Below are 14,355 nucleotides of genomic sequence, written 5' to 3'. Positions count from 1 at the left end.
CTCGAGTCCCAAACTGCCTTTGTAAGATGTGATTCTGGGGCAAGATGAACTGTAAATCCATAATACAGGTTAATACTGGAAAATCAGCAGGAGGTTAACAATAAAAAGTTTTTCATAGAATTGGCCAAAGTAATCTAAGCACATAGGAACAATGACAATCAATAATAGTAATGATGAAAATTATAATAATTATTAGTGATCAAAAACACAGGGCTGTATTATATTAGTCTGGACATAAAGCTATCCATACAGCAATTCAAGTTTGCTTTATTTTCATTGTTACAGAAAATTTCAAAACACTTTATTTTTATATTTTATCACATGAACTATTATACCAGAACAGGATGTTGGAGGTAAAGATTTCTTTAAAGATTATTTATTTATTTATTTGTCATAGAGAGAGAAGTGAGAGCAAGCACAGGCAGACAGAGTGGCAGGCAGAGGCAAAGGGAGAAGCAGGCTCCCTGCCAAGCAAGGAGCCCAGTGTGGGACTCCATCCCAGGACGCCGGGATCATGACCTGAGCCGAAGGCAGCCGCTTAACCAACTGAGCCACCCAGGCGTCCCAGGAGGTAAAGATTTCTGAAGTGAAACAGCTTCTGGTGATGGAAAGATCCAAAATATGACTCTGGCAATGGGAGGATGTAGCAAAATTAAACAGAAAACAGCTAACAATGAGGCTGGGGGATAAGCAGGCTAGACTGTTAGATGGATTATCAAGAATGATGATGAGCTTGCCTATGATGGTGGCAGAAACATGAACAACGAGGAAAACAATAAACGAGTTACTGATCTTTCAGTTACAAGCTTGATTTACTAGGAGGTCAGAACAGGATAGTGATGAGGAGAGGAGAAGCCTTGGTTTCTAAATCAAATACATTATTGTTAGTAGTATTTAATTTTTTTTTTTTTTTTTTTTTTTTTTACAAATGGTTTCCTTCATTTACTCACATTATTTAGTAGGAACCCTCTAAGAATGGTTTATTTTTCTATTTTCAACTCCTCTATAGACCACTTTTTTTGTATTACAGTAATTCTTTTGTAGCCTCCTACACTTGGCAGAGTAGGAAGAGTGTAGGAAGAATGTATTCATTCTTCCTCTGTTTTAAACCATTTATACTCACCTTTTCTGTGATCTCCTCTATGATCATGTCTATAAATACCATCTCTAAAACTGAGCCCCATCCCCCTAAAATCCATGTATGTGCCCATCTGATTATTTGACATTAGAACCCAATTACTTAGATACTGATGAACAATATTACAGAGAAATTGCAATATTTACTAAACTATACTCCTGATTATGCCTCAAAATTCCTTGCTTCAGTCTGTTCCATATGGATATATGGCAATGCCATTTTTAGAATGTGAAAAAATCTGCACTGAGTCCTTATACAGTGAGGTAAGTTCACTGTGTTTTTTACTGAACTAGTTATTTTTCTTCCTACACATATTTATTATTTCTGTGTCTAATTCCAAATACTTGTATTAAGCAACTTTAATTGTGCTTGTTCCATGCCATTTCTAGGCAAGGAGAAGTTGCATAAAATTGCCAAAGGTCATGTTGAAAAATGGCCACAGACTTGGCTAATTGAACATAATAATAATAAAAAAAAATCAATAAATAAGATTTATAAAATAAATGTTGGTATCAATTTTTAAAAAGTTTTTGGGCGCCTGGGTGGCTCAGTGGGTTAAAGCCTCTGCCTTCGGCTCAGGTCATGATCCCAGAGTCCTAGGATCGAGTCCTGCATCGGGCTCTCTGCTCAGCAGGTAGCCTGCTTCCTCCTCTCTCTCTCTGCCTGCCTCTCTGCCTACTTGTGATCTCCGTTTGTCAAATAAGTAAATAAAATCTTTAAAAAAAATGTTTTGTATTTATTTATTTACTTATTTATTTGACAGAGTGAGAGAGAGAGAGCGAGCACACACATAAGCAGGGCAGTGGCGGAGAGAGAGGGAGAAGCAGGCTCCCCACTGGGCAAGGAGCCTGACACAGAGCTCCATTCCAGGACCCTGGGATCATGACCTGAGCTGAAGGCAAACCCTTAATCAACTGAACCACCCAGGTGCCCCTCAATTTTTTATTTACATTCTAGTTAGTTAACAAATTGTGTAGTATTGATTTCACGAATAGAATTTAGTGATTCATCACTTAACGTTCAACACCCACTGCTCATCACAAGAGTTCTCCTTAATGCTCATTACCCATTTGCCCTATGTAGACAACTATCATTCCACTCCCTTGTTCAAGCTTTTACGTGATACCATTAGGCATTCAGGAAAAAGTCTGAACTCCTTAGTGTGAGTTTCAGTGTTCCATGTCCTATCAGTTCAATTTACCCTTTCAACTACATTTTTGTAACCTCTTTTTTCCTCCAAAAGCTTCCTCTTAAATCTGCTGATTTTGCCAATTTCCTGCCTGCATGTAATGATATAAAACTGTGGAGATATTCTGCAGCCATTTTCCAGTGTCCTGTCTTCTTTGTAGCTATCAAAGACCATTGAAGAAAGTGGCTTCCTGATGTCTAGATCATAGCCAATTCAGTGTGGCAAGAAAATGGTTTATTCGTTCTTAAGAATTTCTCAATATCTAATGCAGTGTTTTGCATTTAGTATTTTAAAATATATATTGATTTTAGATACTTTTCTTAGTTTTTTTCTACAACAGATATGCCTCCTCCCTTACTACTTATAAACCTAAAAACAAATGGATGGAAACATTAAAATCTCAAGGGCAGACATAAGGCTCTAAGTCTTGAAAATACTACCTCATGTTAATAATGGCTCCATAGACTTATGCTTTTTTGTAACTGAAATAAGTATGAATGACAATTACAATCAGCTTCAAAAGGATTTTATAAAAAATAAGTATTGAACCTGCCATAACTTGAAGGTATTTGAAGACGACAGAGATATAGTGTGACTGATGATTGGCAGGGTAACAGGCAGCTCGGAGCCAGGCTTTCCGTCATGTCAGAGCCCCTGCAGGAAGTAGGAAACAAAATCAACAATCATTTTCACATGTACAGCACTTTATCATTCACAGGCACCTCTCAAAGTGCCTTACAGGACTGTACAATGACCAAATGAAACAGCTAGCAATACCAGTAAGCAGATCAAAGCTAAAAAGGGAGAAGAAGTGATCTTTATGGATTTGATTGAAGAGAATGGAACATCTTGGGGATGCCACGAGAGATGTTAAGTAGTCAAGACAAGAGGCCCCATTGTGGGATGTTTGTTCAATGATCATTTTCTTTTTCTTTTTTTAAGATTTTATTTATTTATTCGACAGAGAGAGAACACAAGTAGGCAGAGAGGCAGGCAGAGAGAGAGAGGAGGAAGCAGGCTCCCTGCTGAGCAGAGAGCCCGATGCGGGACTCGATCCCAGGACCCTGAGATCATGACCTGAGCCGAAGGCAGCGGCTTAACCCACTGAGCCACACAGGCGCCCAATGATCATTTTCATGGAAGTATGCAAAGAGCACTAGGAGATACTTAGATTTAGCCAATATAGTTCAGAGAAACAAGCAGAAAGAAAACTTCCAACATTTTTTTTCTTTTCTTTTCTTTTTTTTTTTTTTAGGTCAGAGAGAGAGTAAGAAGTAAATGAATCGCCTAGAAATTTTTATGATCATTCTAATTTGTTCTTCTGGAACAGTGAGTTGGAGGTCTAAGGATAGCAAACCAAACAAAAGAAAACAAAACACTGCCTATGTGTTTATTTACATTTTAGAGATGAAAACAGTATGCTTAAAGGGCATCTATGAAACTAAGTACTCATTCTATTTAGTATTTAGTAACTGGGTATTTTATTGGTGATAAAATATATTTCTGTTTATATTGCCTTAAATTGAGCAGCTTAAATTCGAAGCTATCTAAAAGAACAAAACACTGGCTCAGCCTTTAGATTTTTGTGTATGTACTTTAGTACAAGATTTCTCAATCTAGAGACTATTGACATTTTGAGAAGTATAATTGTTGGGGCACGGGAGAGTTGGAGGCTTTCCTGTACAAGATAGGATGTTAGCAAAATCTCCAAACTTCTCCCAGTAGAGGTCTGATCCTGAGTCATGACAATAAAATCTGTCAGCAGGTATTGTCAAATAGTTTTTTTTTTTTTTCTAGATGGAAGCAAGAGGCAACACAAAATGTCCCTCTGTTGAGAACCACTGCTTTAGTCCCTTAGAAAATTTAGGTTTGTTGAGCTCCTTCTTCTGACATCCTAATTCGAAGAGTTGCTCCTGACTCTCACAAATTTTGTATGTGTCCAATTAAACCAGTGCATTCAATTTAACACACCATGTTGTGATAGACAACTTCCTAGCATGCTGCCTCACATGATGTCTCTCTGATGTAAGGTCTGTGAAGGCAGAATTAAACATCTCTATTCTTGATTATGGATTCCCAAGATCAGCACAGGACATGGCACATAGGACTTAAGCAATAAGCAATAGGTACAGATTATTGAATTAATTACATTATTTGCTGCATAGAATGACTTCAGATACAATAATTAAGAATATAACATGGGCAAAATGGTTTGTAAATATAGGATATATCTGTTTTTTAGAGAAATAGTTCAAGGCTCTGATAAACAACACAGCAACTAAAAGGTAATGCTTGGTTATGCGAAGGCTGAGTCTAATGGCTAAATTTATCATTTCTGGTTCCTAAACATAAACATCATATTATCCTCCTGAGGCAAGCAGTATTAACTCAGGCCTCCAAAATTAAATAATTTCAATAAAAATAGATTGGTCATACTCATGCTATTAGAGAATGTAGGAGTATACTGTTATAGGCATATTAACCTGTTTTATAGTGAAACTCACAGCATCACTGAGGGGCTGTTCAAATCATTTTATCAAGATTATAAAGCATAGTCCAGAGGGAAGTGTTATCAGTTTAATGTAAGCTCGCAAATAAAATATTATAGAATTATATGTCTTCTGTGAGGTCTTAATTTCTTTGGTTCATTTGGAGGATAAGAAAAAAAGGAGTGAGTATTTTATAATTTTTCATATAAAAATCTAAAATTCAGCTATACAATAGAATGCTTTATTTTGAATTTATATTTCCAGTATAAAAGCTAATGGTCATAAACTCCTTATTTTCCTTTAGACCTATTTTTCTTTCCCTGGATTGAATGAAATCTTCAAGATAAAGAAGAGAATTTTTTCTGTCTTTTGAAGATAAGTGAAAAAGATTTCTCTTGCACAGTGTATACTCCTATGGATTATCCTTCTTATCCTGGCTTGACTTAAGGCAGGTAATTCATGCTCATTGTTCTTTTCTTTCTCCTAACAGCTAGCTAGGGATATGTTTATATGTAAATACATTAAAACAATGTATTTTTCCTGTAATATTTATGATATATCTCTGAATATTTTAATTTTCCTTACCTTTAGATATTTCAGTGATAAAAAAACTGCCTTAGGGTGGCTAAAATAACCAAACACATTTCAAAAACAATTCTGTTTAGCATGAAATAATTCACTGATTTTTCTCTTAATTCTTACTTAGTTGTTGTTATCTTTCAGAATCCATTTTATGTCTTTATACCATTTTACATCTTAGACCATTTTTGATGTTTGTTTTCTTATTTATTATTCCAAAAGTTTCCTTGTATTTTTTTTTCTCAAGAGAACTTGTGAACTGTTACAGTGTTATGTTGTTTTGTAGAAAAACATACTAAATATAGTCTTTGTCTTCTAGGTGGTCATAGCTACCAGTTTATGTCATAATAAAAGTATAAATGCAACAGTTTGTGTTTATTACACTGTTCAAATGTGTCAAGCACTTCTGCGAACATTTGATATATGTTAACAAACTTGGAAAATGTTGTAAGCACTGCAGTGCTAACTTTCTCCTGCACTAATAGATGAAAATTATTTATAATGATCATAATCATTTGGCTTGGGCCAGCCTGAAAGTTTTAGCCCCTTTGGTCTAAAATGGGTCTTTGTAACTTCAGAAGAGCAGCAATTAAATGCCAGTAGCTGGCTTTTCAACCACAGTCTAACACATTAACATTGTTAGCATCTCCATAGGGCTGTAGAGAATGAGGTAAGGTAAGGGGTTATTAGTTATCTAGAAGATGTACTGCTTATTCGTTTGTTCACATGGATTTTAGAACTTTATTACACATGCCAGGTGGAAATAGTAATGTTATGTTTAAAGTGACTAGAATTAAAAAAATAAAGCGACTAGAATACATGAATAAAAACTATGTATAAGCAAATCAATACTAGAAAAAGGTGGTGGGAACCGTGAAAAAACTACAGGGACGTAAAAAAGAAACATAAGAAGGGAGAAATGTTATATAAAAGTCAGGTGAGTCTTTACAGAGATGGTGATATGGAGATAAACATCAAAATAGTGGTGTGAGAAGGAAGTATGAAGACACAGGGCGGTGCTGGGTCCAGACATCAATGTTAAGTTGACAAAGACCTGTGCATCCTCAATAATTTTCTTTTCTTCCATTTCTTCCCAGGCCAAGTCTAGGCAAATCAAGAGAGAGTCACAGCCACCAGGAAAGTGCAGAAACAGTGGTAGGATTAATAAGCGGTTCCCTAACGGGCAGGCTTCGGTGGGCAAGGGTACCAGCTACAAGGGCTGGGCTCCCAGTAACCACAGGACATGCTCTTCACACAAAAATAAACCCCGTCAGCACAATGAAAAGGAAAAGAACAACAACTAAGAAACTCCCTATGATGGGAAAGTAGAACCATGCCAGGCAATACTAAGTGCTGGTGAAGAGTTGGGAAGATGAAAAAATTCATGCCCTCCTGGTAGGACTAGAGTTACCTTGTGGGAAGAAATCTGGAATTGGTGAAACTAAGGCCATATATATTTTGGAAAACAGCATCTTACTCATGGTTTGCTTTCATATAGTTCACAATGGACAAATGCACAGGGTACTGACTACTCTATATGTGGTTGCAGTACACACACACACACACACACACACACACTCACACTATGTATATACATATATACATGTATATTATTATACATGTATATAACATTGTATTTATTCATTTTCCTAGTGCAGAACTCCTAGTTACCTATATATACAAATTTGTAGAAATTTATAAATATATTTAAATATGGAAATATACAAAGTAATGTCTAGAATTATACACAAGACCACTTGTGTGTAATCTGTGTTAAAAGTTACTATGTCTTGGGACGCCTGGGTGGCTCAGTTGGTTAAGCAGCTGCCTTCGGCTCAGGTCATGATCCCAGCGTCCTGGGATCGAGTCCTACATCGGGCTCCTTGCTCAGCAGGGAGCCTGCTTCTCCCTCTGCCTCTGCCTGCCTCTCTGTCTGCCTGTGCTCGCTCTCTTCCCCTCTCTCTCTCTGATAAATAAATAAAATTAAAAAAAAATAAATAAATCAATAAATAAAAGTTACTATGTCTTAAAATGTGTCTTAAAAGTTACTTGTTTTCTTTTTAAAGATTTTATTTATTTATTTCACAGAGACAGCAAGAGCACAAGCAGGGGGGCTGCAGAAGGAGAAGCAGACTTCCCATTGAGCAGGGAACCTGACACAGGGCTCGATCCCAGGACCCTGGAATCATGACCCAAGTCGAAGGCAGACACTTAACTGACTGAGCCACCCAGGTGCCCCTTAGAAGTTACTTTCAAAGAAAAACAAATTCAAGGGATAAATAGCACAATACCATTTACAGAAATCAAAAACATACAAACACCACCCTAAATCATTTTTAAAGGCTCTATCAAGGTTGAATTGGCAGGAAACACTTTACATATATAGAAATGGACACTTGTGAGTGGGGAAATGCATAAGAGTTGGGATGGATGGATGATATTGAAAACCACAAAATATCAAATGTCAAGCAGGATTACAGCCTCTGTGTACACATCAACCCAAAGACTAAAATTGAAGTTAAAACCGAAAATGAAACCAAAGCTAAAGGTAAAACCCAAGAGCTGTGGGACAGTAGAAGAAAAGAATAACCTAATGACTTAGAGAGAGATTACTTCATTTTTGGACCTTCTTTCGCATAAGTACGAAAGGTCTATATCATTTTAATAAAACAGAAATATATTATGTGTTAGGAGATGGAGTCACAGTGACAAAGCATATCTGAAGATCATCTAGGTTTTCATGAGAGGTAGAACGAAATGCAGGATTCCAATGCTGACCACAGGAGCTAGCTCAGACTACACAGGCTTAAGTGCACAGTCCAAGCAAGACCACATTCCTTTTAGACACCTGTCACAGGTTAATGGGCCCTAGGGCCACCTCTACTTCTGACCATATGACTGCCAATTTGGAGGTTCCCGTGACCCCTTCAGGTTGGATAGCTCACTGGAAAGACTCTCAGAACTCAGGAAAGTGCCACACTAACAACTGGTTTTCTTATAAAAGACGCAATTCAGTACCAGCCAAATGAAAAGATAATGAGCAACTGATAGATATTTCTAGGCAGAATTGTGACAATGATTAGTACTTGTCTCTTGTAAGCTATTTGGTAAGAGTATGGAAGTCAGATTAGTCTGGGAGACTCGTGGCACACCTCCAAGTTAGTGGAATATAGGTGAGATAATAGGTATCAAAAGAAGGGGCTAGATGGATATTTAAGAAAAAAGAATCAGAGATTCAAGATGATGCACTGATTTGAGGATACGATTGAGATTTCTAGCCTGGGAACTGCTTGACTTCACTTCAATGTGCAAGTTTGTTCTAAAATTAGATTTATGCATAGGTCAGAAAAAAAACATCTGTTCATAAGTATATGGCCAAAATTAAACACCTCTTATTACTGATCTTAAACATATACTTAGATGGATTCTGGAGTTAACCAGCCAAAAGAGTTACACTTTTGCTACAGAAAAAGCTATGTACTTTACCGTACATACATGATATATATTTTTTTCCCTATGTAATTTTGACACTTCTAAAGGAGGCTCTTTAGACAGAATGGCATTCTGTTTCGTGTTTTAAGAACTGAGCTCCTATCACCAGTATCTGCATAAGGGCAGGCATCATGAATGAAAGGAAATCATACACCAAACATAAATGACTAATGGAAGCATAAGACAATCGTTTTTTTGAGCAGGACCATGGTTCTTTTCAGCTACTTAGAGACAAAAAATTGTTCTGCAGGAAACGTGATAGTGCTGCTGCTCCTTAGAATTCTTTGCCAACAACACAAACGCTGGATTGCAAAAGATGTAAAGAAGGGAATTCTTCATCGACTTAAAAGAAAATCTAGGATTTGAATTCTTTTTAGGGATAATTTGAGTGTTGGAAGGAAAGTTTCATTTTTCAAAACTGTTAAGAACATAAATAACACCCTTCGCATATAACAGCTGCAGACCACCATGCTGAGAAGGAACGCATTATGCAGCTTTGGAGTGCAAAGGCATGTTTATCTGAGATCAGTCCAAACCTGAGACTGTTCCAAGATTCAGAGGGTTGGCAAGAGCCCTGGGAGAGAGGGTAAGGTTTCCTTTGGAACTAAACTGAAAACAAATTGGTGGTGATGGTGAGAATACTTAGCATTAATATGCTTGAAAATATGTTATGGTACTTACACTTTTACTAGCTAAGGACACAAACGTGGGTGTGAATCATATCAATGCTTCTGTGCTCATTTCATTTCACAATATCTAGACTTTATGCAAGTGAAAAGAGAGTGTAAGTAACAACTCAAAAATCAAGTTTAAAAAATTTGTATTAAAGGAAATCGTTAACACACAACCCATGTTTGCAGATGTCTTTTTTTTTTAATTTTTTATTTTTTATAAACATATATGTTTATCCCCAGGGGTACAGGTCTGTGAATCACCAGGTTTACACACTTCACAGCACTCACCAAAGCACATACCCTCCCCAATGTCCATAATCCCACCCCCTTCTCCCAAACCCCCTCCCCCCAGCAACCCTCAGTTTGTTTTGTGAGATTAAGAGTCACTTATGGTTTGTCTCCCTCCCAATCCCATCTTGTTTCATTTATTCTTCTCCTACCCACTTAAGCCCCCATGTTGCATCACCACTTCCTCATATCAGGGAGATCATATGATAGTTGTCTTTCTCTGCTTGACTTGGTTCACTAAGCATGATACGCTCTAGTTCCATCCATGTTGTCGCAAATGGCAAGATTTCATTTCTTTTGATGGCTGCATAGTATTCCATTGTGTATATATACCACATCTTCTTGATCCATTCATCTGTTGATGGACATCTAGGTTCTTTCCATAGTTTGGCTATTGTGGACATTGCTGCTATAAACATTCGGGTGTACGTGCCCATTTGGATCACTACGTTTGTATCTTTAGGGTAAATACCCAATAGTGCAATTGCTGGGTCATAGGGCAGTTTTATTTTCAACATTTTGAGGAACCTCCATGCTGTTTTCCAGAGTGGCTGCACCAGCTTGCATTCCCACCAACAGTGTAGGAGGGTTCCCCTTTCTCCGCATCCTCGCCAGCATCTGTCATTTCCTGACTTGTTGATTTTAGCCATTCTGACTGGTGTGAGGTGATATCACATTGTGGTTTTGATTTGTATTTCCCTGATGCCGAGTGATATGGAGCACTTTTTCATGTGTCTGTTGGCCATCTGGATGTCTTCTTTGCAGAAATGTCTGTTCATGTCCTCTGCCCATTTCTTGATTGGATTATTTGTTCTTTAGGTGTTGAGTTTGCTAAGTTCTTTAGAGATTCTGGACACTAGTCCTTTATCTGATATGTCGTTTGCAAATGTCTTCTCCCATTCTGTCAGTTGTCTTTTGATTTTGTTAACTGTTTCCTTTGCTGTGCAAAAGCTTTTGATCTTGATGAAATCCCAATAGTTCATTTTTGCCCTTGCTTCCCTTGCCTTTGGCGTTGTTCCTAGGAAGATGTTGCTGCGGCTGAGGTCAAAGAGGTTGCTGCCTGTGTTCTCCTCAAGGATTTTGATGGATTCCTTTCACACATTGAGGTCTTTCATCCATTTTGAGTCTATTTTTGTGTGTGGTGTAAGGAAATGGTCCAATTTCATTTTTCTGCATGTGGCTGTCCAATTTTCCCAGCACCATTTATTGAAGAGGCTGTCTTTTTTCCATTGGACATTCTTTCCTGCTTTGTCAAAGATTAGTTGACTGTAGAGTTGAGGGTCTATTTCTGGGCTCTCTATTCTGTTCCATTGATCTATGTGTCTGTTTTTGTGCCAGTACCATGCTGTCTTGATGATGACAGCTTTGTAATAGAGCTTGAAGTCCGGAATTGTGATGCCACCAACTTTGGTTTTCTTTTTCAATATCCCTTTGGCTATTCGGGGTCTTTTCTGGTTCCATATAAATTTTAGAATTATTTGTTCCATTTCTTTGAAAAAGATGGATGGTACTTTGATAGGAATTGCATTAAATGTGTAGATTGCTTTAGGTAGCATAGACATTTTCACAATATTTATTCTTTCAATCCAGGAGCATGGAACATTTTTCCATTTCTTTGTGTCTTCCTCAATTTCTTTCATGAGTACTTTATAGTTTTCTGAGTATAGATTCTGTGCCTCTTTGGTTAGGTTTATTCCTAGGTATCTTATGGTTTTGGGTGCAATTGTAAATGGGATTGACTCCTTAATTTCTCTTTCTTCTGTCTTGCTGTTGGTGTAGAGAAATGCAACTGATTTCTGTGCATTGATTTTATATCCTGACACTTTACTGAATTCCTCTATAAGTTCTAGCAGTTTTGGAGTGGAGTCTTTTGGGTTTTCCACATATAGTATCATATCATCTGCGAAGAGTGATAATTTGACTTCTTCTTTGCCGATTTGAATGCCTTTAATTTCCTTTTGTTGTCTGATTGCTGAGGCTAGGACCTCTAGTACTATTTTGAATAGCAGTGGTGATAATGGACATCCCTGCCGTGTTCCTGACCTTAGCGGAAAAGCTTTCAGTTTTTCTCCATTGAGAATGATATTTGCGTGCAGATGTCTTTTTAAAGGCTTTGTTTCTTCCTGAGATTTAAGCTACATGGTAAGGAAAAAGGAAGCTCCTTCAGCAGCTTCAGTGCAAGTTCCCCCTCTGGAGATGGCTTTCAGGACCTAGACAGAGAGATAAAGCCACAACTTTCCCTGCCCTGTGCCTTTCTACCTTTTCATCCTGTCTTGATAATGCTGTGGCACTGTATTGATTATCTGTTCTCCTTAAAGAGTCTTTTCCAAGACTTTTAACCACAGATTGCAGCATCGTAGAGAAAATGGAATTTTATCAGTTTGGTGTTGGATGTAATAGTAGTAAAGCCTCTAGAAGTCATTTTTCATAATTTCTATTGCATTTGAAAGCAATCCCTGTTGTCACAAGAAAACCATATTTTTATGTTAACTAAAATAGACGCATATGAAAGAAAATGAAGCTTTCTCCCTGTGGTCTGATCTAGTTCTATAGTATATAAAAGTCTATTTACTGACTTGATGGGTTATTTTAAGCAAAATTCATAAGCATTCATAATTTTAGACCTCTTTTCAGATGTGTTATAGATACTTTCCTGTTTATAATTTGACATTAGGTAATTAGTCATCACTCATTAAGAAACACTGTAAGAACTATGGTTGGCAGGCTTCCTATTTATTTTATTTATTTATTTTTTGAAGATTGTATTTATTTATTTGAGAGAGAGAGAGCACAGAGGGAGAGGGAGAGAGAGAAGCAGACTCCCTGGTGAGCGAAGAGCCTGATGCCCCTGATTCCCATGACCCTGAGATTTGGACCTGAGCCAAAGGCAGATGCTGATTTAACCAACTGAGACACCCAGTTGCCCCAGGGCTTCCTATTTAAAGCCTAGATTTGAGCAAGATAATTTCTCTATGTTTGGATTTTTATGTTCAATTTCAATGTTTATACCACCTCCGCATTTCCTGACTTAAGTTCCTTGATGTTCCCCAAACACCTCATGAACAATACCACTGTGCCTTTGCTTATGCTTTTATTAACCTTACAGAGCATATTTCCACCTGTTAAAAATCTATCACGATCTAGATCAAATGTCACCAGTTCATTATGGGATTCCCTCTCACAGCCTTATCTTCTTCTTTTAATTTCTGAAACCAAAAATGTTTCATTTGCTATTATAATGGAAGAGGGCAACTAATGTATTCTTACCTACCCAGTACATGGCCATCTCGTGCATGTTCTCATTCCTGTAGTATATCTGAGGCTCCCAAACTTTCAAGTGGTTAGATAACTTGTCTATGGTGACCCAGAGAAGACAAAGTGAGGCCAAAATGTGAACTGAAAGAAAACTGATAGAGAATTGTACTCCTCAGATCTTTAAGAAGAAGCCAATTTTAATTTACTTAACCAAATTGCAGGCTACTAACTGAGCCTGCTTTGCTCTTATCCTGTCTGCTTGTTAAATGGTGATTAACAGTTTTGGCTCTCTCTCTTTTCTTTCCAACCCTAGCAACCAGAAAGGTAAACTGATCTGCTTAAAACATGACAGGAGAGCATTCCAATCAATACTCCCCTGTACAGACCACCTCGGACTCGGCAGATAGCAGATTGGAGTGTGCAAAGATTTATGGTTACCCTTGAATTTAATTCTTTTGGTGGAAATGTGGGGAAGGTATAAGAGATCCTTCAGTTCTTTACCAATATAATCCAGCCAAAATTATCTGAGTTTTTTTGTTGTTGTTGTTATTGTTTCTATATTGTTTTATATGGAAACCTAAATCTCCTTAATAATATTAATAAAATGTTGATGTTCTCTGCCAGTATGCCTTATCTTTACATCTCTCTTAAGGAAACATTTTAGGAGAAACGTGGATTGACAAGAGAGGATTTGTGAATTCCTGCATTTCTTGTTCTGAAATAATTTAAATATCACCCTTATTTCTAACAGGCCCACTCACTAATAATTTATTAAAATGAACTTGCTCATTTCTTATATTATACCCACTGTCAGGTTATTGCAGTCTTATTAATTTTTATCCTCCTAAGATATGGCATAGTAATTGACAAGTAAGTGCACAAATGAATGTGATTGACATGGAAGTAGAATAAATCATCAGATCAAATTAACAAACTATACATTATCTATCTATAGTTAAGTATACCTAATGTAATGCAGCATTCTGTATGTGTGAAGATAATCTAGTTTCCTTCAGAAAGATGTGTTTGAATAGCTTTCCCATTACAAGTGAGGATGAAGTGGGCTCTATCTATTCATTTCCTTGTTCTGTGTATGGCCAGTTGTAATTATTCATGAAACATACGGGGAGAATAAGGTGCACAGTGTAAATTCATGGAGCCGAATAGCTGTCTTTGTGTGATGCTTGCTGTCTCATATGGGGAATGAACCCCTGACCTTGGCCTCATTAACACCAAGCTCTAATGAGCTGA

The sequence above is a fragment of the Mustela putorius genome, unplaced genomic scaffold, assembly GCF_011764305.1.
Source record: "Mustela putorius furo isolate JIRA1106 unplaced genomic scaffold, ASM1176430v1.1 tig00003846_pilon_pilon_pilon, whole genome shotgun sequence".
NCBI classification, from domain to species: domain Eukaryota; kingdom Metazoa; phylum Chordata; class Mammalia; order Carnivora; family Mustelidae; genus Mustela; species Mustela putorius.
This window is presented reverse-complemented; position numbering follows the sequence as displayed.